This window comes from Microcebus murinus, chromosome 5, assembly GCF_040939455.1.
Source record: "Microcebus murinus isolate Inina chromosome 5, M.murinus_Inina_mat1.0, whole genome shotgun sequence".
Classification (NCBI taxonomy): Eukaryota; Metazoa; Chordata; class Mammalia; order Primates; family Cheirogaleidae; genus Microcebus; species Microcebus murinus.
In genome coordinates this window covers 43,544,730-43,572,706 of record NC_134108.1, presented here as the reverse complement: position 1 = coordinate 43,572,706, position 27,977 = coordinate 43,544,730, and the positions used below count along the sequence as shown (strand labels likewise).

General features: G+C 36.5%; 1 protein-coding gene and 1 pseudogene across 1 annotated transcript in view; one reads left to right on the top strand and one right to left on the bottom strand.

Moving 5' to 3' along the window:
* Nucleotides 1-459: 459 nt before the first annotated feature.
* The window catches only part of DSE (dermatan sulfate epimerase), a 92,988-nt gene continuing 65,470 nt past the window's right edge, over nt 460-27,977 (top strand). The window contains exon 1 of the mRNA XM_012753223.3: nt 460-470. The gene's annotated coding sequence lies outside the window, so the exon portion shown is untranslated. The remainder of the gene's footprint in view (nt 471-27,977) is intronic.
* Nucleotides 13,111-14,181, bottom strand: LOC109730848 (metallothionein-1-like; annotated as a pseudogene).

The window sequence follows — 27,977 nt, the reverse complement described above, 5'->3', positions numbered from 1 at the left end:
TCAGCCTCCCGAGTACCTGGGACTACAGGCATGCGCCACCATGCCTGGCTAAATTTTTCTATATATTTTTGGTTATCTGGCTAATTTCTTTCTATTTTTAGTAGAGATGGGGTCTTGCTCTTGCTCAGGCTGGTCTCAAACTCCTGACCACAAGTGATCCTCCCACCTTGGCCTCCCAGAGTGATAGGATTACAGGCGTGAGCCACTGTGCCCGGCCTACAGTTGTTGTTTTTTTTCCTCCACATATTACAGGGGTACAAATGTTTAGGTTACATATATTGCCTTTGCCCTACCCGAGCCAGAGCTTCAAGCATGTCCATCCCCCAGATGGTACATCTCATACCCATTAGGTGTGCATATACCTATCCCGTCCTCCCCCCTCCCACCTGCCCAACGCCCTATGAATGTTACTTCCATATGTGCACATAAGTGTTGATTAATTAGTAACAATTTAATAGTGAGTACATGGGGTGCTTGTTTTTCCATTCTTGTGATACTTCACTTAGAAGAATGGGCTCCAGCTCCATCCGGGATAGTACAAAGGGTACCTCAAAGAACTCAAAGTAAAACTACCATTTGATCTAGCAATTCCATTACTGGGTATTTACTCAGAGGAAGAAAAGATATTCTATAAAAAAGAAATCTACACTCATATGTTCATAGCAGCACAATTCACAATTGCAAAGATGTGGAAATAACCCAAGTGTCCATCAATACATGAGTGGATTAATAAAACATGGTATATGTATACCATGGAGTACTAATCAGCCATAAAAAATGAACTAATATGTGTTATTTTTTTAATGCAATATCCCTATGAACTGTAAGTATAGTGTACTATCATTCCCCCTATTATACACCTAAGGAAACTGCAGCATAGGCAGTAATAAATATTTGCTCAATATCACAAAGCTAAAAAAAAATTCCACATAGCTGATAAGTGTAGGGCTGGTGCATAAATCTAAATAATCTGGCTCCAGAGCCCTGGCTCCTCACCACTGTGCTGTAGTACCTCATATATATGAGGACAACATATATAAGAAAAGTTGCTTCATATAGGATTTTCATTAGCTAAATCTTACCATAGTATCAGTATTCATTATTTAAAATTAGAAGTGTTCTATGTGCAGAATTAATCCAGATAAATGGCAAAGCATTGGTATTATTAATGATTACAGAGAGTCTTGAGGTCAAATAAAATCTGAATATTTAGAAAAATTATGTTTTGATGAAGGCTGAAAATTCAGATACATTACAGTAAAATGGTTTTGCATGCTTCTTATGCCTATTAGTAAGCAAAAATATGTGCTTTGTTTTTTTAAAAATGGCACTGAAGACTTGGAATATAAATTCAGTCTGTTTTGATTTATTTAGACTTTTTTACTTTTCTGCATTCAATAACAGTTTTGAACTGTTATTGCCATCCTCCTTGGCAGTTTTGGAGGATGTTATGAAATTTGGTATGATTATGAAGGTTATGCCTTCAGCAACTGTAGCAGAAATTTGCAGTTACCTTAATTCTATGAGAAAGGACAACCACCACAGAGAATAAACTTTATCCGTTCTTTGCTGTTACCAGGAGCTTTGCTATTTTTCCCATCTCTGTTTGGTGTTCTGATTAACCTTCCTTTGGGGCTCTATTTATCTTTAATTATTATGCATCCTTTCATAGCGAAATGTTTTAAATTTTTATTTTATGAATTTAGAATTCATTATAATTCATAGACCGAACCTCTGGCTTAAGTACAGAGAGAGTGGCAGGCTTAGCTAGACAATTTGACCCACACCCAAGCAGCATCTGCAGAGTTTTTGTTACCTAATTTGCAAACTCCACATAGTTTATTCAATTCACAAAGCAGTACAGTGATAGAAAGCTTTTTTCATTTTCCAGCAAAGTGTTGTACAGGCAGCAGCATGCTTATAAAAACAAAGCAGCTTCATGTCAGTTCATCAAGATTCTCCAGCTTCCTGTTGTCAAGGTCTCTGGACCTCTGAGGGCTTGCCCAGGTCCATCTGGAACTACAAGTTCCTTTAGGGTCCCAAAGAGCAAAACTGAATATTCCAGAAATGTTCACTCTCATCTTTGTTTTATTTGTCTCATGTACCCTGTAATAGAATGTCTTTTCATCTGTATCCATTTATTAGTAATATGCTCCTGTTCAGTAGATAAATCAATTTGTCTTCTTGTCTGTAACTGGCTGAAAAAGTCCAGGGTGGGATCTCCTCCACCCCAATCCAATCCATCTGTTCACCATATTCCATGGCCATGTATCCTGAACTTTTCATCTCCCACAGCTGATGTGGCCACTCTACTCTTCCAAAACCTTACATAATGTTAAATATTAGAACATTTAAAAGTTGTCAGGGAACATTCACCCACCCAAAAATAATAACCTTTCCCCCCAATTTATTCTTTCTTTTTTTTTTTTTTTTTTGGTTTATTTGAGTTGAGTTGAAAAAAGTCTCCATATTTTTTTTCCCATAACTGGAATTTTGGGTTAGTGAAAGGAAGTGGTAAATACAGTTTGGAAAGGAATGTTCTACTAAGGAATTCAGATTTTGTTTTGTGAGCCATGGGAAACCAGTGAATCTTTTGTTGTTGTTTTCACAGCTATGCCTTAGGAATATTAATATGACTACTATGTTTTGGATGGATTAAAGAGAGAAGAGAACAGGTCATGAAAACCAATTACTGCTGTAGGATCGATCTGAGTGAGCAAGTAAAGAAATCCTGAACTGGGGAAGTCGTGGTGAGAAAGAATAGGAAGGAGACGATTGTCAATAGAATTCGTATGACTTGGCAACTTAGCAGAGTTAGAAAGAAGGAAATGTTAAAGGTAACAGAGGTTTTGAGATACCTGTTGCCTATTCCTTGTGCTGACACTATTATATAAATATAAAACAACAGAAGAAGAACCTCCATTCTGCACTTAGAATACAAGCAAGATATCCACAAAGAAGGTATTTAACCAGATAATGGAAATACAGTAGCCATGTTATATGTTTTCAAAGACTCTTTACTAATGGTGTATGAACATGGATGGAATTTCTATGTGAAAGTATGGAGTCACTCACTGAGATAAAAAGGATTGAGGAAGAAAAGTACACAAGGGAGGAACAGTCATGAAGTATGAGGGGACCCATGAGAGTACGCAATCACAGAAAGCCAAGGAGAAGAGTTTCAGGCAGAAGGTTTATCTACTTATGGTACATTGAACTTCTTTGATCTGCAGATTAATATTTTTAATTAAATTTGGTAAGTTTTCAGTCATTTTCTCAAAAATTTTTCTGTCACCCTTTCTTGTCTCCTTCTGGAACTCCCATTCTATATATATATTAGTACACTTGATGTCCCACAGGTCTCTCTGTTTTTCAGCTTGGATAATTTCCACTGATCTGTCTTCAAGTTCATTGACTATTTCTTCTGCTATTTGAATCTACTCTTGAGACCTTCTAGTGAATTTTTAATTTCAGTTTTCAAATCCAGACTATGCATTTGGTTCTTTTTTCTAATTTCTATCACCTGAGAATTTCTATTTGTTGGTTCATTGCTATCATGCTTTCCTTTAATTCTTTAAACATGTTCTAATTTAGTTCCTTGAACTAAATGGCTGCTTTTAAAAATAGCTGTTTTGTATTTTTTGTCTGCAAAATCCAACCTTGAGGACAACCAGAGATTGTTTCTGTTGCATAATCTTCTTCCCGAATAAGGGTCACACATTCTTGTTTTTTTGCATATCTTACAATTATTTTGTTGAAAACTGGACATATTGTATAATATTTTATAGTAAGTCTAGATTCTAATTTTGTAAAACTTTCTGAAGGTTATTGTTGCTGCTTCTGTTTGTTTAGTAACTTACGTGGGCAAAATTTGTGAATTTTTTTCTCATGCCATTTCCACATGCTGATGTTTCTGCTCAGTTAAAAACAATGGTACAAATATCAATGTAGTATTGATCTACATACCCCACACATATGTATAGAGATATATACTAAAATATATACACTATATAATGTATATACTAATATATAATGTCTATATACCTACATATATATGTATATCAATTATGTATTTATACACACACACACAGACACACACACAAATTTCTAAGCTTGGATTCCCAAGAGTTCCCTCATGTCTCTCTGCATGGCTTGGTGATTGGACAAAGGTTATGCTCAAACACCCTGAGCCAGTAAAGCTTCTGTCCTATGCCGATGGATCTTTGTGTGAGTAGGGAGCTCACTCAAAGTTCAGGCTACTTTTAAGTTCTGTTCCACCTCCAGCTTTTACTTCCCACCGGGCTTTTTTCTTATCTTCTCTGTGAATGCACACTGCTCAAAGGTTAGTTAGGAGTGATTTGGCCTTCTCCAGTTTCCACATATACACGTCTACCCCAACCAGGACAACAACCTCAGACTGGTAGAGCTGTTGGCTTTTCCTGCTGACATACCCCAGGGATCAACATTGCTGGAAATGGTTGTCTCTTACCACTCCAGATTGAGTGAGCTCCTGCTGACCATGCAGAGACGCTCTAGTCCTCGTGTCCTGCCTCTGCAAAAACCTCTGCCCTCAGTGAGGTGAGGAGAGAGGGTACGTGCATATGTGAGTAGCTTCAGGTTGGAATGCCACAGATTCTCATTATTCTTACAGAAAGTTCAATAGTTTTTCAAGCCTGCATACTTCTCAGACTGTTGTATGCCTTGGGTTGATTTTCAGAGTGGCGAAATGATTCTTTTTGTCAATTTTATTTAGGTTTGTAGCTGCTTTTTAGAGAGAGGATTTGTCAGAAAGGAATCTGACCTGGTAACTTTGAGACTAATTAGCTCAACTCTAAGTTTTATTTTCAAATGGTATACTTTCTTTTTTCTCTATTTCGAAGTGATTCGTGTCATAAGAGAATGAAATAGTAATAAAAGTGAAAAGTGATCAGGCCATTCCATATACTTTAATTAAAACTGCTCAAGAGGATATGTTTGAGGAATGGTATGAAGATCAAAATAGTATGAATCTATGTAATTCTACGACCTACTTATTTCCCCACAGAGTGGAAGGCTTCTACTCTCTAACTTCTGTAGCAATAAACTCCTTTTAAACAGGCATGATTATGTCAGAACTCACTCTTCAGAGAAAAGAACTCCTTTTCGTGTCACAAAAACTTAGTCCAATGAGCTGTGGGTAAACCAATCTGAAAATCAAATTTAGAATTTGCAGGATCATAAACTTCAGCCCAAATTCTCTCAGGAAAAACTATTAAACAGGACCATGATTCACCCATTATTCATATAAAGACCTACCAACACAATTGTCTATTCTTTGAGGAAGCAAAAAACCCCATCAGTCAGATGCTGTTTGTATTCCATTGGTAATCATGATATTCAAGCCTATTCCCTAAACAGCGAAGTATATGTCTCTCTTCAGGTCAGACAAGTCCTCATTGCTATAATATTCTCAAAGATGAGTTATGTTCCACACATAATTTCATTAAACTTGTACACTACTGTATAAGCTGACTCCAAGTAAGAAAAAAAGCTTTTGGGTGTTTTTCATGACTTTAGACATGACGAACTTAGACTATTTAATTGTACTAAGATTTTCCTGGCATATCTTCTTTTTGGGACAAAAAAAAGTCCCGAAAGTCCGTCTGTTTCATGAAACATTCCAGTCTCTGTTCTGAATTGTATTATTTTACATAGAACTTACATAGTTTTAGTAAAGAATGTTAATTCATTTTGCTAAAAGCTATATTATTAATATTATAGTTTGTTTTTACATAGTGTTTATCAGAACATTTGTTGTAATTAAGCAAGAATTTGGTTTATCTGTCTCCTTTTCTCTTTTCTTCCAAATAGTCAACCATTAATAACTTCCCTATAAGAAGCCGGATGCAGTGGTTCACGCCTGTAATCCTAGCACTCTGGGAGGCTGAGGCCGGAGGATTGCTCGAGGTCAGGAGTTTGAAACAAGCCTGAGCAAGAGTGAGACCCCGTCTCTACTATAAACAGAAAGAAATTAATTGGCCAACTAATATATATAGAAAAACTTAGCCGGGTATGGTGGCACATGCCTGTAGTCCCAGCTACTTGGGAGGCTGAGGCAGGAGGATTGCTTGAGCCCAGGAGTTTGAGGTTGCTGTGAGCTAGGCTGACGCCATGGCACTCACTCTAGCCTGGGAAACAAAGCGAGACTCTGTCTCAAAAAAAAAAACTTCCCTATAAGAGAGATGTGAATGTTTTTCCTGCTGAATCCCCAGTCTCATGAGTTCACAGTCTTGAAACCCTTGTTTTAACAGAATAGTCATCTGACTTAGTTTGGCTATCCTATACCCAGAACTCTTGGCAGCAACAGTAACCGTTGTTGGCACCTGTGAAAGGAAACAAAGGATCTGTTTTGAGTATGGTAGAAGATTTAAAAATGAACCTGATACTTCATCTTCACATCTTCAAACTTTATTTTTTATTTAAGAAATGTGCTAATAGCTAGGCATGGTGGCTCATGCCTGTAATCCTAGCTCTCTGGGAGACCAAGGTGGGAGGATTGCTTGAGGTCAGGAGTTTAAGACCAGCCTCAGCAAGAGCAAGAACACGACTCTACTAAAAATAGAAAGAAATTAGCCAGACAACTAAAATCAGAAAAAAATAGCTGGGTGTGATGGTGTATGCCTGTAGTCCTAGCTACTTGGGAGGCTGAGGCAGGATGATAGCTTGAGCCCAGGAGTTTGAGGTTGCTGTGAGCTAGGCTGATGGCACTAGCTCAAGCACTCTAGCCCAAGCAACAAAGCAAGACTTTGTGAAGGAAAGAAAAGACAAGACAAGACAAGACAAGACAAGACAAGACAAGACAAGACAAGACGAAAGAAGAAAAAAGAAAGAAAGAAAAAAGAAGAAAGAAAGAAATTAATAAGTTGGTAAAATGGTAATCTTATCAACATTTAAATTCTTAGGAACCATTTTTATTGCTGATTATAATGTTGTATTTTTATTAGCTAAATTATCAACTACATTCTATTATATTATATAATAATGGTATTTGTTTATTAATAACTTCATAATTTTACTTCATTATAAAATAGCTATATACATGCTGAAATTTTTAATAATGTTCTGTAAAGAAAAAAAAAGAATAAAGGATATCAATCATCTTGGATTGTTTTTCATGAATCCACAGTCCTCAAGTATATAATTTTAGAAACTCAATTTTATCAGTTTAATTCAAACGATCAGGCTTTGCTGATTAAAATAGTCTTTTCTCTGTCATCAGAGTATTCTAATTCTAATCTCAGGAAATTTAGGAATCTGAGTTTGTCATCAGAAAGCTCCCTGGTGAGCTAAGAATGATGACAAAGATCTTAAAGAACCTTCATCCCAACTTTGGTAGAACCTGGACAGTTGTCTCTTACATTTTTATTATAAAGCTTTCTAGTAACTGCAGTTCTCTTATCCCATAGTGGTACTCTTTAGTTCATGGGAAATTTAAGTCCCATCAAATCATCATTAATTTGTGTAACCTCCTTGTTTACAGTGGATTTCCCCTGTCTTACAAACAAAGCTCATGTTAGTATCTGCCCATTACCTTGGAAAAGTTAGTTAAAAACTCTGGATCTCAATTCTGTCTGTAAATATATAAAATGAAAGGGTCAAACTAGATGTCTGGCTATAATGTTTCTTGATTTTAGGTGTTTATATAGTCTTAGAATCAGTATCAATACAAAGTGGTGCCTTACCATATGTTTCTTCAATCTAATGAACATTATCAACCTACACATAGCCTTCTTGGCGTGACCAATCCTTTCAGACCTTAACTTATCCTATTCCTGTGTCTATGCATCAGTTCATCAGTTCAACTGAAATGGCTGGTCAGAACCATTTCTTCTCTTGATCACAAGGGTTCTCAAAATCCAAGTTTTCTTCAAATGATGAAATACCTGCTCCAGAAGAATCTCTCAATATGGTACTGAATCTGCATGGGTTATTGATCCTAATTTCTAAACTCTGAATAGAGGTGGCTGTACTTGGAATGGTGGTTCTGAATGGCATAAGGACTTAAAATCCGCAGGGTTTGTGCTGGGTAGGGCAGAGGTCAGTAGCTCTTGAACTGAGTTGTAAACACTAAGGAATTGAGAAATAAAAAGCAGGAAATTTGGGATGCTTTGAGGAGCACACTTAAAACCAACACAACCTCAGATATTTGTGCTAAAGAAGTAAGAGGGCCAAGAAAAAAAAAAGAAAGGTCTGGGACTTCACTCATTTCAAAATATGTCTGGCAGAGAAATCATGAGCCATTTTGCAACACAGCCTTAGGGCAAGTCTGGGCAGGCTCTGGGTGGGCAAAAAATTGTCTTCCCCAAACTGACCCAGCTTGCCAGCCCCACCCACACACATGCCCCACACGTGGAATCTTCCTTTCTTTCCTCCTTTCTTTTCCCCTCCCTTCTTCCCTCCTTTTCTCAATCTCTCCCTCTTTCTCCCTACGCCAGAGTGATTTGTGTGAGTATGGAATGTGTTTGTCAGAGAAGTCCATCAGAGACTTAACAGTCCCTTAACAGGGTAAGAGAAAGGCACGAGTTTTGTGGTCATCCTAAGTGGCTTGGCTTCACCACTACCTTATTCATTTATGTTAACTAAGTACTAAAATCTAAGTCTTTACTACTTTATAGTTCAAATATATATATATAGTTCAAATAAATATATATATAATATAAATATATATATACATATATATGTATGAGTAAATGTGCATCTGTGTATGTGCGCACATGGAAGTGTACATGTGTGTGGGCGTGTGTGTAAACACTGATGGATATCTTTCCAAATGAACTGATGATGATCTCTAACTTGTGGTTCAAGAAAAGGAACTTGATGTTCTACTTTTTCTCTGGAAAAATGAAAAGACTGCTGAGGGTGGTGGTGGTGATGGAATAGTGCATGTGTGAGTTAGGTAATATTGGGTGGAAATTTTAGGGATATTTTCCTTCGTAGTATTCCAAATAAATCTGTTTATGTTATGGATAGTTACTTGGAATAAATACCTTTCTTCATGGTCTACTTATTTTTAGAAAATTTTATAAATGTTTTTTAGTAAGATTTTAAAATAAACTTTATTTCAATAATCATAATAGCTTCCACTGAGCATTTACTCTTCCTGGCACTGTGTCCTACTCTTTGCAATCATTATCTCTCATCCTTATAGTCTCAAAAGATGGGCGTTGACATTCTCAGAAAACTGAGATTTGGGGAGGCTAAATAATTTGCCTGAGGTTTTGGAGCAAATAAATTGTACAGGTGTTAATTGAACATGTATCTGACTGACTCCACCCACCGGACAGTTGCCCTTGTGACATGAAGGCATTTAGATAGATAGGTGGCTTATTGTATAGTCATTATGCTTTGATGGGAGCTTTCTATAAAGATATTTTCTCTTTGTCAGCTTTCATGGCTGATGTAAAATAATTTTATAATTATTATTATTTTTTGAGACAGTCTCACTTTGTTGCTCAGGCTAGAGTGAGTGCCATGGCGTTAGCCTAGCTCATAGCAACCTCAAACTCCTGGGCCCAAGTGATCCTTCTGCTTCAGCCTCTTGAGTAGCTGGGACTACAGGCATGCGCCACCATGCCCGGCTAATTTTTTCTATATATTTTTAGTAGGCCAATTAATTTATTTCTATTTTAGTAGAGACGGGGATCTTGCTCTTGCTCAGGCTGCTTTTGAACTCTTGACCTTGAGTGATCTGCCCACCTCGGCCTCCCAGAGTGCTAGGATTACAGGCGAGAGCCACCTCGCCTGGCCTATAACTATTTTAAAGTTTAAAAAAATCTTATTATCAATCTAAACATACTCATATGTCATGTACGAGCTTCTTAGAAGAGGGTTTAGAGTAGACGTAAGCCAGCTTCACATCCTGAATTACAGCGGCTGTCTACTTTTAAAGAGGCATATGACATCACTTTCAAGAATCTAGACTTCAGATAGCTTCCAAATATACACCTATAACAGTAGCAATATTTGGATATATTTCCTGAAATATATTCTTTCCTCTTAGAGAAAAAAAAAATCATATGTAATGCAGGCTACACAGGAGCCGTGTCCTTCCTCATATTTGTCCTTCAGATATGAAGCAAAGATTAAGGATTCATTAAGAAAATATTGACCCAGATTACATATATTTAATGATCAAAATCCCTTTAAAATATTTTTTTAAGGAGGTTGGAGAACACTAAGTAATATTTATTGAAAAACTCTTGTGTGCTATTTGCTGCTGGAAGCTAAGACAGCATAACCTCATGAAGATCAGCATTGTTCCCATCAGGCTCTTCTGATGCCAAAGAACAGAGTCGCCCCCTCATGCTATCTCAAACGGTGTGAGTTATTTTTTTTATTTTCATTTTTTCCAGCATATTGTGGGGGTACAAATGTTAAGGTTACATATATTGCCCTTGCTCCCCTTCCCCCCTGGAGTCAGAGCTTCAAGCGTGTGTATCGCCCAGTTGGTGCGCATCGCATTCATTACACATGTATATACCTATCCCCTCCCCCACACCTGCCCGAAACCCGATAAATGTTATTCCTATATGTCCACTTAGGTGTTGATCAGTTAATACAAATTTGCTGGTGAGTATATGTGGTGCTTGTTTTTCCATTCTTGGGATACTTCACTTAATAGAATGGGTTCCAGCTCTATCCAGGAAAATACAAGAGGTGCTAAATCACCGTTGTTTCTTATAGCTAAATAGTACTCCGTGGTATACATATTCCACATTTTATTAATCCACTCATGTATGGATGGGCACTTGGGTTGCTTCCACAGCTTTGCAATTGTGAATTGTGCTGCTATAAACATTTGAGTGCAGGTGTCTTTTTCATAGAGTGACTTTTGTTCTTTTAGGTAGATGCCCAGTAATGAGATTGCTGGGTCAAATGGTAGATCAACTTGTATTGCTTTAAGGTATCTCCATATTGCTTTCCACAGAGGCTGAACTAGTTTGCAATCCCACCAGCAATGTGGGAGTCTTCCTATCTCTCCGCATCCACGCCAACATTTATTGTTTTGGGCCTTGTTAATAAGGGCCATTCTCACTGGAGATAAGTGATATCTCATTGTGGTTTTTATTTGCATTTCCCTGATGATTAGAGATGTTGAGCATTTTTTCATATGTTTGTTGGCCATTATTCTGTCTTCTTTTGAGAAGTTTCTGTTCATGTCCTTTGCCCACTTTTTGATGGGGTTGTTTGATTTTTCGTTGCTGATTTTCCTGAGTTCTAAATAGATTCTAGTTACCAGCCCTTTATCGGATGTGTAGCTTGCGAAAATTTTCTCCCATTCTGTGGGTTGTCTTTTTGCTCTCTTGACAGTTTCTTTGGCTGTGCAGAAGCTTTTTAATTTGATCAGGTCCCATTTATTTATTTTTGTTGATGCTTTGATTGCCTTTGGGGTCTTCTTCATAAATTCTTTGCCTAGGCCAATTTCTAGAAGAATATTTCCAATGTTTTCCTCTAGAATTCTAATAGTTTCACATCTAAGCTTCGAGTTTGTTACCCAAGATGAGTTGATTTTTGTGAGAAGTGAAAGGTGTGGATCCTGTTTCAGTCTTCTACATGTGGCTATCCAGTTTTCCCAGCACCATTTATTGAATAAGGATTCTTTTCCCCAGTGTATGTTTTTGTCTGCTTTGTCAAAGATTAGATGGCTATTTGAGGATGATTTTATATCTGGGTAGTCTGTTCTGTTCCACTAGTCAATGTCCCTGTTCTTGTGCCAATGCTAAGCTGTTTTAGTTACTATGGCCTTGTAGTATAGTTTGAAGTCTGGTAAATTGATACCTCCCATTTTGTTTTTATTGCCTAGGATTGCTTTTGCTATATGGGGTCTTCTCTGGTTCTATACGAAGTGTAAAATTATTTTTTCTATATCTGTGAAAAATGATGATGATATTTTAATAGGGATTGCATTGACTCTGTAGATCACTTTGGGTAATACATACATTTTAACAATGTTGATTCTGCCGACCCATGAGCATGGTATGGTCTTCTACCGGTTTACATCCTCTGCTATTTCCTTCTTCAGTGTTTCATAGTTCTCCCTGTAGAGGTCTTTTACCTCCTTAGTTAAATATATTCCTAGGTGTGAGTTATTTTAAGGGAAAGTGGGTGGTTTATTCAGCAAGGGAACCAGGAAATTCATGGAATTGTCATACAGTATGTCCTTACAAAAACTTCAGTTAAAACTCTGCCAGAATGGGAAAAAGCACAAGAAACCTCTTTCTATCTCAGGGAAGGATGGCATTTTCTGGCTTTTGGTGAGAGGAGTTAGTTTCAGAATGGGTCTAATTAGAAAACAGACCCCTTTTGGTCTGAAATCCATAGTTCATAATTATATAAATGAAATGAAAATTACTTGTATTCTCAAGTTGTATATATACAACATCTATATAAAATTATAGTTTTCTGTTTATTTTCCCACAATTTTTGGTGTAGCTACATTCTTTGTGCAGCTATATTAATTTTTATTAATATTTTAATAAATTTATTAATATTTTATAAACTTAATGTTTTATAAAATTTTAATAAATTTATTAATATTTTAATATTATTAGTATTTATAATAAAATAGTGACAGGTTTTATATAACATTTTATAATTGGCTTTTTAATGTAACATACTTTCCATGGAATTAATCAAAATTTGATATCATTAATGTCAATTTATCACATTTATATATATATAAATACACATATACTACAGACACATATATTGATACATATATAAGCCATAATTTATTTAACATTTTTTATTATTGGACATTTCAGTTGTTTCCAGTATTTTGCTAATTTAAACACCATGTTGAATATCTCTGTGTACACATAGTTTCACGCATATGTGCTTATATTCCAAAGAGTGAAATGGCTGGATGCAAATTTACATACCTTTTAAAGATTTGTTACATATTTGTCCTCCAAATGCTCTCTCAAAGAATTTTCTTTCAAGTCAAAAGTGTTTTATTATGACTCATATATTTCATAGAAGAAGGAATGTGGCAAATGGGTCAAGGGGTGTATGAGAAAATAATTCAGGTTTGTACATGTCACTCTATTTACATCTGGGAGCAGGGCTCTCTCAACAGTAGGCACAGCAGCTACAGCTGCACTTGTCTGATGCCCCTTTGCAGATGCAGCCCTGGGCACATATGGCATAGCCCATGGGGCAGCAGGAGCAGCAGCTCTTCTTGCGGGAGGTGCGTTTGCACTCTGCATTTGCAGGAGCTGGTGCAGCTGCAGAAGCCACCAGTGGCACAGGAACAGTTGGGAGCCACGGTGATTTCAAGAGATGGCTAGAGTCTGGACACAGTTGCTAGGACTTTGAGGACGCATGGTCTCTCTCAAAGGATTGTACCAGCATTGTATGAAAATGACTATTTCCCTGAACCCTTGTCAAATATTCAGACTTTTCTAATTTGAGCACTTCAGGTACGACTAATGTGTAGAACCTCAGGTTACTATTTATTCTTCTATTGTTCTTCAGCTGATCTTTAAACCTTCTGCTCCAGCTAGGCCACAGGCCCCCTCATCTACATTTGAAACCCATTTTCTTCCCTGTAGGATAATATTGACTAGCACTCATTCAGCCTAATTTTGATTTATCTGTTTTCTGAAAATTCCCTAGTAGTGTAGCCTCCTTTGTCCTGCTTACATGATTTTGGAAGTCTAAAAGGAGACTTCTAATATATATATATATATATATATATATATATATATATATATATATATTCATTTATTTCATATCAGTAAAATAAAAGAATTATAGTACTCCTTATTCTCATAAATTCTCTCAACTACTCTGTTAACACTCAGTTGAAGACACCCAAAAGTGACAATCAGTCCTAGGAAGACTGAGGGCAGCCAGTCTACACGCAAACGTTAAACATCTGTACCTACAGCTGCAATTCCATTGAGTCACCAGGTGGATACATCCTGGCAAAGTTGAATTTGATCTCCTTTGTTTTACAACATTGGATCATTGTTCTTTAATAAATTTTAACTTGAAAAAGTTTAGTTGCCTTCCATAACTCAAAGTACTCTATGTTGTCATAGCATTAGTGTTGAAATCTTCTATATATCTTTCACATAGTAGAAAGAAGATTGTTCTGATAAGTACCTGGAAAATCCCTGGAGAGGATGTTACCCACATGACGACTGCTTCCCTTATTCTACCCACCTCTAAAAGGCATGAAAGAAGGCTCCATTAGCTCACTGACGAGGTTTTCAAACACTGCCCCTGCAGGCTGTTATGGACAGGCTGCACATCAGATTTAGTTAGGGAGATTCTCTAAGACATGACCCATGGGCAAGCAATGAGGTGGGCTTAGAAATACTTTTTGAAGTTCCTCCAGTAATTTTGGTAAATGATCAGGTTTTAGAACCATGGCTCAGGGCATGAAAGAGAAAGGTAGCTACTGCTCCCATCCTGTGACCAATTGCCTAGAGCCATGCTATCCAATGCGGTAAAAAGGTGCCACCAGTCATACACGGCTGTTGAACACTTAAAGTATGTGTAGCTAGTCAAGATTTCAAAGACACATTGAAATGATAATATTTTGGATGAATTGGGTTAAGTATAATAAAACCTAATTTCACCTGTTTCTTTTTACATGTTTTAATGTGGCAGTGAAACATTTAAAATTACATATGTGGCTTGTAATATATTTCTATTGGTCAATCCTAGCACGGGAACTTTGAATCATAAAATTCTAAAGTTAAAAGAATCTTGTAGGTGATACAATGCTTTCATTTCATAAATGAGGAAAAACACACCCCAGCGAGTAAAGTGACTTATTCAGGTCATCTGAGTTGGCAGTAGAGCCAGGATATCTCTGAATCCTGCAGCTGTGGACTCCCATTTGGTGCTAGCCTCTCCCTCCCATGCTGCCTGTGTTTGGATGCAAGTAACCACAGTGAGTGTTTTAGGGTTCCTATAATTCTGGGGCACAGAACGGCGCACCACCACCAGATTATGTCTGCATAACTAGTGCTTCCAAAGTCATTACTAAAGAGCCATAGTCAGGATCTTAAGCAAATGTCCCCATGCTGGTCAGCATCTCACATTAATTACTAGTTTGGACTCCACACAGAGCTGTGATTTTAGTGAGGCCTTGGTATCTTTCCAATACATAGCTCAAAATATAGATTCTATTTGAGCATGTAAACCTATGAAATTCACTAATAACGTTTCTCCCATCCCTATGTTTACTAACATTCTGGTTTTCTCTGGCATCCAGGGAACACTATTCCCTCTCCCTTTTACTAGGTCACTCTTCAGAAGGATCAAGTGCTAATGGGTGGTGAGCCACTCCCTGGCTCCTGACCTTTACCCATAAAAACAAGTTATTTTTTACATGGCATCAACAGAGACTTGCTTATATAACACTCTTTTTTTCTAAATCCAAAAATTTAGTTTTCTTTCTTTCTCATCTTTTAATAAAATATTTAAGAATTTTAAGAAAATATTGTTATTGGTAGTGTCCAAAATGTTTAGAGAATACTCCCTGCCTGCCCCCTCCAGAAATATTTGCTGCTCTGAATGGTGCATTCCAGAGACCTACTTTCTCCTGATGATTCCGCGTACATGTCCCTAAAAGTATTAAAATCTAGTGTGTGTGTGTGTGTATGTGTCAAAGTCAGTGAAGATGCAAGGAAATGCCTGGCTGATGTCTTTGTTGCATTTTGATGTATTTTCTTCTAGATTCCTCAGGTTTAAACTGAGCTGTCAAGTGTAGGATTTATAGACAGTAATTAACCCCCAAGTCACTGATAAAATAAGAAGATGCAAATAAATCTGGTTTTAGGATTTCTTACCACAGGCCACAAAAATACTTTCCAACTTCAGTCCTTTACTGTCTAGTTGGATCCTCACTGCTGGCAGAAGGCAGGCAAGTCCTCTTTGCCTGGCTTCAAAGCCCTGTATCCAATGCAGCAAAACTCTCTGATCATGGCTCTCTTTCTCACATCACTGGTAGGTTTCTTTTGCTGCTGCTGATTGTTTCTGATCATAAAGAGCTGGGGCAATGATAATCAGTCTGTGATAAGTAATAAATAAAAATGACAGGTTTGGAGATCACAGTGTCAACACCATCTGTAGCAGCAGACTGTAGCCTATGCTGGCATGAACATTACCATTTATTTATAAATGGAGCTTTGTCTAGGAGGAGAGCTACTCTTTCATTATCAAAAATCTGAGATGAAATAGTGATGGAATATGGCAGATGTGTGCTGGAAGGTGCAGTTCTTGGAAGTATTCTTCCCAGTGACAGGAACTAATGACTCTTGCTGGACCTTCTCATTGATGGGCTGATGGCTTCTAGGCTGTGGGGAACCGCTGGTAGCTTACAACTCCAACAATTACAGACTTTCTCCATGTGCCTGGCATGCCTCCTACACACGTGATCTTCCTTTTAGAAGATTTATGTGGCTCTTTGAAAAATCCTAAAGGTGGTGTATTGCTTTAAACTTTACTATTTGCTGTGTCCTTCTCCTGCCAGTGTGAATATGCCTTTAAATGACACAAGATGTTTGATTTTAATCAAAGTTGTCTGTACTTTTGTCTCTTGTTTAGCTATAGCATTAGGCATCTTCTTGATGTATTTATCAGTCAGATTTATGTAGATTAGAAAGAGTTTAGAAGCCACTATTTCAGTTTCATATTTCTTATAAGTTTATGTCCTTAAACTTTGAAGGTAAACATGAACATATCTCTCTACACACATGCAATAACCCCAGTGTGATGTGTTTAAGCTTCGAGTTGCAAAATATTAGTGTGTCTTGAAATCTATTTAGTTGACCCAAATCTTTCTTATTTAATACAATAAAATAGACTAAAATAGAAAGTATAAACATTGGTTTTTAAAGCTTTGTTATATATATATATTTCTATGTTATATATATATGTAATATATATATTACTATATCTTTATCATCTATCTTCCTGTTATCACCTAGCATCTACCTATCCATATTAAGTTTTAGTTTAACAAAAGCTTTGAAGAAAATCTGTTTGACAGGACCTGTCAAATAGATTATTAGACCATGTAACCATTCTTATGATTTCATGGTAGACTAAATAGAAAACACATTTGTAGACTAAATAGAAAACCTAAAAACATTTGCAGGTTTGCATATATGATATCTTTCTTCACAAGTTCTTTCTCCAACAACTCAGATATTGTCTTTTTCTTAAAAAAAATAACCCGTATTCTAGAGATATTAGAATTTGCTGCACCTGCTGTCAGGAGAGCCCTGCTCCCAGATATAAATGGAGCAACCTGTACAAACCTCAATTATTTTTTGATACACCCCTTGACCCATTTGTCACATCTCTTCTAATGTGAAATATCTGAGTGATAATAAACACTTTTGATTTGAAAGAAAATCCTTTGAGAGAGCATTTAGAGGACAAATATGTAACAAATCTTTAAAAGGTATGTAAATTATCATCCAGCCATTCGACTCCTTGGAATGTATGCACATGTGTGGGAAACTATGTGTATGCAGGGATATTCAACATGGTGTTGCTTAAATTAGCAAAATATTGGAAACAACTGAAATGTCCAATAATAAAAAATTGTTAAATAAATTATGGTTTGTATATATATATATATATATGTGTGTGTGTGTCTGTATATATGTATATGTGTATATATAAATGTGTATACATGAATGCAATAATATTACCAGAATGATATTCTGTCCACTGTAAGCTAGCAGATTTCAACACTAATGCTATGACAGCATAGAGTACTTTCAGTTATTGAAGGCAATTTAACTTTTTCAAGTTAAAATTTAGGAAGGGGGTAATATTATACTAAGTCTTAAGGATTTCAGTAAACCTTTTTGTCAACTATTATGATCAAATTTAAACATATGCTTCTTCCTATTTATAATTTTAGCTCAGCTACTATAGTTATATGTCTTGTATTTACTGTATATATTAATAACAAATACTGTTTTAATATTAGTAAAGTTTAGAAGCTTCTGTCTAGGTTTAAATTTCAGAGAACAACAGCTGGCAGTCAAGGACAAACAAGAGTTAGTACTGTTCTTTCACATTCAGAATAGAAACTGTAATAGAGATATTTCACTACAGTATACAGGACAGGTGATGTGGCTAGGTGGAAACAGATAGGAGTATTGCAATATTATTACAAATTGGGATTCTATAATACTGCCTTTTCTTTTCAGCCATGTGCTAATCACAGTTCACCTATGGTTCTAAGTGTTGATGTAGCTCATAAAATGTTATCTGTTGACTTTTGAGCCAAGATCTTTTAGGTAGGCCATAGTCACTCTCAGTAATATCCACTGAGAGCACAACTCATATGGCAACATTGTTTTCAAATGATCCCACTTCCTCAAATTATGTTTTACTTAAAAACTTGCTTAAAGAGAAGGAATATTGCCCTACATCTGCATATGGAAAGAAAATCACATCTTGACATGTAATTTAATATTTCATTTGTAATTGCCCTGGTAATGTTTACTTATTAAAACATGGGGAAAATAATATATTTGAAAACTGGCTTGTGATGGACTTATAAACAAAGAGGACACCGTTATCCTTTCAACAGAGCATGCACTTTTGAGTAGATGTATCAATTTGGTGTTAACTCTCCCAGTCCCTTTGTGACCATCAGTATGGATACTTAATATCTACATGTGTTTGGAAAAGATTGCCACCTTGTCCACATTATAACAGAATTCTAATTAAGCCAAGTGCTCAAGTACCATTCTTAGCAATACTCCAGCACTTTAAAGATGATAGCTAGTCTTGATTCATTAGTTACTTATTCCTTTGTGATGAATTTGAAGTTTTTAAATGTAGTTTTTAAATGGCTCATGTGCTTTGGAGGAAAAAAAAATATCAGGAGTTGAGTTTTCCACTTTTATGTGCTAATATTTGTGCTGACAGTATTAGTTAAATTCACTGGTGAGAGCTGTGGTGATTTGAGATATGTATTTTAAAATGTTATTGAATGCAACTATTAATATTATTATAAAATTTTGGAGAAATGATGTGTACAATTTTATCATAGAGTCATTTATATTCTGGCATCAAAAGAGATTTAAAAATTATACAATGCTCAATATAAGTTTTAATATTAAGAAATCCCTATAATTTCTTTGTTTACATGATTAAATAAACTTTTCTGAGATTTACAAAATAATGACTTTATATTTGTTTTTTAGAATTACTCCTGGACTCTAAATTTGTTAAGATTCTTTTAAAATAAGCATCTGTGGGAGAGGGTTGGAGGGGATAGATAAATTTACACCTAATGGGTGTGATGAGCACTGTCTGGGGAATGGGCATGCTTATAGTTCTGACTTGGGTGGTACAAAGGCAATTTATGTAAACAAAGCATTTGTACCCCTACAATATCTGAAATTTTAAAAACAGACATTGACCATCAAATAAACCTTTGATTTTTACTGAGGAATAAAGGAGCACATATCTAGCAAATGTACTATCAAAATAGTAATTCTCAAAATATTCCTGTTTAATGCATTACATCATCAAGTGATTAAAAGAAACAGGACTACAAACAAATGTGAGTTATCTGAAGTCACAAAATAGAGCTAGCCTATCATCCTCCTATTGATATATATTATTGTAATTATACATTGTATTATATTACATATTTTTATATATGTTATTATATTAAAATCCGTATCATTTTAGACTACAAAGACTCTTAGAGATCTACAACAGTGATTCTCAGATTAAATTCACTTTCAGTGCTTTAAAATTTGTTTACAGTTTACTTGTGCATCCTGCAACAAGTAAATCAGAATCTCTGGGATAGGGTCACAGGCATCAAAGGTTTACAAATTCCCTAGGTGTTTCAAGTGTGTAGTCTAGTGTAAAAACCACTGGCCTAGACCAGTGGTCCTTGAACTCCGCTATACATAAGAATCACCTGCAGAGTTTGTCAAAACATAGATTCCTGGCCCTCACCCCTAGAGAAACTCATTCAGTAGATCTGAGCTTGGGTCTGAAAATTTTCAAGATCCCAAGTACTAAGGACTGCATTGGGTTCCCCAAAATTCGTATATAAGCTCTAACCCCCAATGTGGCTCTATTTGGAGACAGGGCTTTAAAGAGGTAATTAGAGGTTACATTAGGACATAAGGGCAGTGCCTTATAAGAAGGAGAAAGAGAGAAAGCATTCTCCCTCCATGTGCATGCCATGTGAGAACACAGCTGGAAGGCTACCATCTGCAAGCTAGGAAGAGAACACTCAGCAGAAACAGAATTGGCTAGCACCTTCATCTCGGACTGCTAAGCCTCTAGAACTGTGAGAAATAAATTTCTGTTATTTAAGCCACCCCTGTCAATGGTATTTTGTTATGGCAGCCCTAGCTAACTAATACACCAGTGATCTTAATATCAGCAGTCCATGGACCATGCTTTCAAGTACCACTAGCCTAGGCCACCTCCTCCAGAAATTCTGTTTTAATTTGTCTCGGGGTACTGCAAGGTATCATTTTTCCCAAAGATTCCTGGGTGATTCTAAAGCATAATCAGACTTGAGAACAGTGGAAATAGGCTAGTTTCTTCCATTTATAGCTAAGGACACTGGGACTCAAAGAGTTTAAGTGATTTTTCTCAAGTTACCATGGTTTATGCTATTACTGAATTTTCCAGATTTATAGGGGAATAAAAGAGGAACAATTTCTTTTGGGTTCATAATGCTAGTTTGTGACAGATTTAGTCCTAGAATCAAGCACTCTCAATTTCCAGAATTAACCCATTAATTTCCCCCCAAACAACATTAGCATTGTCTAATTCAGGAAGATTTCCTTGAAGTGACTTTTTCATTATATTACAATCCAAGATTGTTAGTATCCAATGTCCTATTTATACTTCATAACAGTTGCTTTTTGTTGCAATATATTTAATTACAGATTGGAAAGTGAGATTTCAAAATATAGATTATACCTATTATACTATGTACATATACCATATATATATATGATTGATACCCAGTTGATCTTCACATCATAATATTAATCTGCCCACCCTGAACAGAATCACTGCCATCTAGCCTTCTTGTATAATATCAGGAAATTTAGAAAATTGATTCATGTAACAAAAAGATGGAAATTTGTTAGAATTTTTAAATGCCTTAAATTCCAGGTATAATGAGCTGATAAATAACTCAAGATGGGTGAAAATTTATCAAAGACTTTATTAATACTTCAAGGGCAGGCACTTAGTTCAGTAGTGATATTAAGTATGTAGTGATGTGAGCTTACGTTGCCCATATCTCAAGGGGAAAATTATATCATAAGTACCATACGAATTAAGTTTAACACTGCTAAATGAAAGGTTCCATCCCATGCACATTTGAGTAGGCATCTGATTTCCTCCCAAAATAAACTTTATTTCTCCGAATGTGTTGACATTTTGTTACTGGAAGAAATGCATCTTTGCATTTTTAATAAACTGCCAGAGTTAATACGAAATATGAGGACCTCAAAAAGAGAAGTCAGTTGTTCTTTTTGGCCAATCATGAAGCATGGAGAAGTGAGAAAAAGAAAATTTGGCTTGATGTCAGGAATCAGGATGTTTGACTTCTCTTTCTACTTCTACCAGTAATCATCAACAGGAACTGCTTCAGTTTCCCTGTAAAATGAAAGAGTCGGAATATAATTATTCCAAGTTTCCTTTTACCTTTCTCACTTAGATGATAAGTGCTTCTAAGGAATGCTGTCTTTCTGTTAAACTGTAGTTGAGCTTTTAAATTTTGTTATTTTAGCATTTTAAAAAAATGTCAGTGTTTTCCATTTGGCCAAGATGAGTAAAAATGGCCAACTCAAAATGGCACTATTAAAACATCATAAAAATGAAAGAAAATGCAGAAGAACCAGTGTGTATTCTTTGGAATTGGGTGAGAAAAGGATATAGAAACATGTCATTGGACTACATAGGTAAGTTTAACATTAGCAAGCTGTCAACTATTTCTCATTTAAAAGATGCAATAAATGCAAAATTCCAAGATTTTCTTTGCTTGACACAGTTAATCTCATCAGCAGAAAAAGTCTGAATGGCCTGGCTGTTTAATGTTTGATCGGAATTCATTATAATAATAATAATAAGGCAGCAGAAATGTGAAGTGAAACATAAACTGCAATATGAAATCAACTTCACTAGTTCAGCCAACTGACTTCAAATATTATTTTCCCAAAATTGCGCATCCTACAAAAGTATTTAGGAACAAATGTTTTAGTAAACTTGAGTAAATGAAAACCAATCTTCATGATATTTCTATTAAACCAGAACAAATACAGCAAATAAACATATTCTCTAAATCTTATTACTTCTTCTTTTGGTTCAATCTCTGTTTAGTAAAACTCTTATAGAATAGTGATTCCCAAATTTTTGGTACAATGGAATCATAGGACTTTAAATACCTCAGACATTATGATTTGATTTGTATAGACTACAACCTGGGCATTAGAAGTTTTAAAAGCTCTCCATTTGCCTGGGCTTCATCCTAGAAGAAATTAAATCAGAACTTCTGTCATAAGACTGTGCATTGGTGTGTTTTTGGTACTACCAGGTGATGCTAATATATAGTCAGGGTTAGAATTACTATTATAGAATATTGCTAGGGCAACTCCTTACCTCCTCCTGAATCCTTGAGCACAAAAATCCCATGAGGCTCACACTTCTAAAGTGGTGCAAAACTGGTGTGGTTTCTATTTTAGTAGGGTTGTGAGAGGCAGGGTATAACTCACCTTAATTGGTTCAGATGTTGCCCCCCCTCCAAAAAAAAAAAAGAAAAAACAAAACCCAGGCATGTTCCAATCCACGTAAGATTGATTCCAAATGGTGTCTCTTGTTGACAGCCCTTAGAACCATCCTAAGTTATGATAAACAACTATTTATTTGGTTCTCATTCTTTGCCAGGCACTTTGTATACAACACTTTTTTTGCTCCTTCCAGAAACTATTCAGATAAGTACACATATCAGAATTCTACTGATGAGGAAGTAGAACTCAAAGATGTTAAATGACTTGTCTGCCCAAAGTCACACAGTTACTGACAGAGTCTGGGCTTGAGCCCAATTTTGTTTAACCTCAAAGTCCTTGCTCTTATTTAATGGACACATTAAATTCTCCATCATTGTATCTAGACTGGGACACAGCCACAATCTGAAAACTGCATCTAATTTAACAAACATTCAGCATGCTAGTAAATATGAGGAATGGACATAGAAATGGAGAAGACAGTCTCTACCATGAAGGAGCTTATAATTTAGTAAAGAAGATAAAAGCAAGAACCAAACAAACAAAACTATAAAAAGTAAAACTTTCCTGGGACAATAAAAAGTAGACTAGCATCCTGAAAGTCAGGTTTAGTCTCCTTTGCAACTTGTGCTTCTCTTTGAGCTACATGTGCTAAAGTTACTAATAAACAAGTCTAAGCTTGCTTCATGAATTCAGTATTCTAATGTTTACCAAAAAAAAAATACTTAGTAAATTCTACTCACTGCTGATTTAACAAAAACAGGAGCATAATCATAATTATCCCAAGAATAAACTCAGTGGGTGATAGGAGAGTCAGGTCACAAAGACAGAAATTGGGCTATTTCTTGGGATAACAGACTATAATACCACATGGACATTGGGCAGTCAGATTTCTGGGCCTTGAAACTGTCCTCAGAACCTTGTGAACACAGCTCGTCCTTAATTGCACTTTTCTGGAAGAGGTCAGAGTTCGGTAAAAAGAAGATTAAATACTATCCAAGTGCCTGTTATAAGGAATCACTAAATTAAACCAAGACCTAATAAATATTTATTTTCTAGATAGCTTAGTGATGGCCAAAGTTCTTTACAGTTCCCAGCAGCCACATTTAGGAAAAAAACCCAAAAAACAGAATTAAATATTCAATCCTTTAGGTCCATTCAATAACTTGAGGAAAAGGACAAATATCTAATTTCATTCATTCATGTAGCAAATATCAATAATAATTGTTTAATTTCAGAGAACAGTACTATAATTTTGAGGGTGTCTCGGACACCTTAGGTAGTTTATAATAAATCAGAGGGTGATATAAAATCATCCATTTCAAAAGTCAATTGTGAATGAAAGGAGAATAGCTTTCAGCTGAGGCCAAGACACTCAAACTGGAAGTGGGGCTTTAGGTATGAAAAGAGAGTATAGGCCAAGTGGTTTAATGGAAATAGCCTAGATTTATTAAATAATGTCAGAAAGCTTAATCATATATGGTCTGAGCCATTTATGTCCTGGGAAACTCACTTCAACTTTCTGAGCCTCTGTTTCCTCATCAGTACAATGGGTGTAATGCCATCACCTCTTCAGACCTGAGGATGAGAGAATCTATAGGTGTAGGGTAAGGCAAGGCAGTTTTACAAATAGAGTAACTTTGGCCTGAGGAAGAAATAGAAAAAAAAGCATTTCAACGATTGAGGCAGTTGTGCAGTCACAGACCAGCTGGCTGATTGGTAAAAGTTAAAGGGCAGATTTGAGTTTAATTTAACGAATTAAACTCAACAAGAAGATGAAAAACATAACCATAACAGCCCTGTAATATTGGGGTCTGTTAGGCTGGAGCCAAGAATAAACTACAGACAACAAAAAATACATCTTTTTGTTTTGTTTTGTTCAGATAAGAAGAACATGAAAGGGATGCCTCTGCTTGAGATAAATGGATGATACAACAGAACTAATTCCTTTTTTTTCTGTTTTCTCTATTATGAAAAAAATAAATTCTTAAAGCTAGGGACAAAATAAACATTTATTCAAAAGTTAATTGAAAACTAAGATTGGTAAAGAAACTTGTTACGAAAATATAACTTAGCTTAACTTCTTTTGCCTAGAAAATTTACATCTCAGCAAGGAGAGTTTAGCAATGAGGAGTCAGTCTCAGCTGGAATCAGCACAGAAGGATACTAAGAAACTGGAGGTAGACAAATGGAATTTCTGTTTTCAAAAAAAGACATTTCTGAAATCAAGACAAGGGAGTTTTCATAGATATTGAGCAAAATTAATAAACCTATTCTTAGAGTAACATCTGGGCACTTAAAAAAGGAAGACACAATTTAGTAGACATTAACAAGAATTCAGTATGTAGTCATTTCCCTTTTTTGACAATGTTGCTATACCAGTAGAGCAAAGACATCTAATAGACAAAGCACAGCTGCTGTCTGTTTGGAGCAGCATCTGGGAGGAAGGAGTTGCTTTTTCCTAATCCTTCAGCTGGAATGAGGATGGGGGTGCCTTTTTCTGTTTTCTGCAAAGGTGCCATGCACCCATGCACATTAGCTGCTGTCCTGGGACAACGGAAGAAAATATGGCTAGGTAACAGGTGGGTTCTCAACTGATGAGAATATTCATTAATAGCATTCAAATTAAGTGTCAGTTGGCAGTGGAAAGTGCTTCAGAATGAGAACTAAAATGATGACCTTGCATATAGACCAGATTTACAGAGGATACAAAAATAGACGTAGAATTACTCAATTACGTTAATTGGCACCCAACATGTCAAGAAGCGAAAAGAAGAGTCCCAATTTAACACAATAAAATTCAATAGCATCACATGTTAAGTGCTGAACACAAATTGCAATGAGTGTAGGCTGGGAAGGTGTGTCATAGCAGCAGTTGTGAAAAAAAACTTTCACATTTTAGGATTTTAGTAGATTGTAATATAGGAGTCAATAGGATAATATTGCTGCCATTAAAGTTCCAAGTATATACTTAGGGTAATACAGTAATTAAAACAAAGCCAGGAAATATCTTTATATTCTGTTATTTGGATGAAACCATGAAACCAATTCTGTTATTTGGATGAAACCTTGAATTCTATTCTTGTGATCAGGTTTTGAGAGGGCCATTGGCAAAGCAAATTAACAACTGAGAGCCTTGAGAATGGATGAGGAAAAGCTGATGGAATTAGTATGTACCTAGGCAAATGGAAGCATTCTCCTGTGGAATCAAGTCTAACTTCATCCTGTAGACTCCAGAGTGCAGAACTGCAGATCTTTTGAGATGTACTGTAATGGGGGCCCTTTATAAGAGGTGGACGTCATCCAGAGGTAGATTCACAGGTCAATCAAAGGTCAATTTGGTGCCAGGGGAGCTAATGACCATGGACACTGCCTCTTTTGAGGAGTTCTCAATCCTGGTTGACATATGATCACCTGGGAAGAGACTTTAAAATGTTGATGCTGATGCTTAGACCCTAACCTTAGAGATTCTGGTCTGGTGTGGGGCCCCCATTAGAAAGAATTTATTAAAGCTCCCTGATGATTCTAAGGTTCTAGGTTGGAGAATCACTCACTGAACAAGAAGACTACTTGCTGGGAGGTTAAATAAATTAAACCAGATTTGAGAAGATAAAGAGAATTTAATACTTACGGATAACATACTACAGCTAGGCACTTTCACAATTTATCCTCTCTAACACTTGTGGGTTTTTTTTTTCTTTTTCCTTTTCTTTTCTTTTGTTTTTTGAGACAGGGTCTCTGTCTATTGCACAGGCTGGAGAACAGTAGCATAATCATAGCTCACTGTAGCCTCCAACTCCTGGGCTCAAGCCATCCTCTTGCCTTGGCCTCCCAAAGTGCTGGAACTACAGGCATAAACCACTGAGGCGAACCATAATAAGTGAATTAACACATATAACTCTCTTCACACAGTGCCTGGCATGGTGTAGTAAAATCTCGAAAAACATTAGCTGTTTCTATTGTATCTTCTCTATAACTGTTCAATGGAAGTATCTTATCAACACACTACAGATAAGGAAAGTGAGGATCTAAAGTTGAGCTATTTTCCAAGGCCCACAGTAGTAAATTAATTGCAGAGTAAAGACTTAAAGCAGATTAAAGCTCGTTTTAATTTCCACAGCCCCTTCTCTCCCTTTTAGGCTTCCTCTAAGACATCAGGAAGTTTATGCAAATCAGTTGTTTACCTGAGTGAACATTTAACATTTTTTTTTTTTTTAAAGACAGGGTCTCTCTGTGTAGCCTAAGCTATAGTGCAGTGGCGTCATCATAGCTCATTGCAACCTCATACTCCTGGGCTCAAGCGATCCTCTTGTTTCAGCCTAAGAGTAGCTGGGACTACAGGTATGTGCTACCAGGTCAGGCTTTCTATTTTTGGTAGAGATTGGGGTCTCAGTATGTTGCTCAGGCTGGTCTACTGCTCCTGGCCTCAAGTGATCCTCCTGCTTTGGCCTCCAAAAGTGCTGTGATTATAGGTGTGAGCCACCACACCCAGCCACATTTACAAAACGTAACAGTATCACTTCCTCTGACCTGTTTGTAAAGAATCTCTCTTAAATGCAATTTGTAAAAAAGAGAAGTGTAAAAGTAGACATCCACAGTTTTTCCTAAGATGGTCAGATGGAAGCACTTTAGTCTGTAGGTCTTGAGAACCTCTGAGATGGAGTTGGCCTTTCAGAATTCAAACAAAGCACCTGGAAACAAACACGGAGAAAAGCACTGCTCCCAGTAAAACATTTTCTATTCTAATGAAAGGGTTAGTAACCTACACATCTATCACTTTTAGCTCTGCTAGGTTAATTACATGCAAACACCGAGGGAGGGGAAACTAGCCCTAAGGTGATGGCCCTGGTTATAGCTGACAGCTCCCTGAGCTGAGAGTGTTTGTATGCAGTGGCTGGTTTTAAGAGAACAGAGGAAATTTCACCAAGAGACTATGACTACCAAGATTGTAAATGCTCCTCCGGAAGAACTCCAATGGATGAGTTCTGTCTCTCTCTTATCCTTGTGAGATCATTCCTTCTTGTGAGCTGGATACATCAGATGCTCTGCTTACCGATCTTTCATGATTGAAATCTGTCAGTCTGCAGGGCTCAGTGCTTTTGGATTTCGTGTCTTTTGTTACTACAGTCAAGGCAAGAACTGCTTCTGCATAGGTGATTCCCCGCCCCCCTTCTCTTTGAG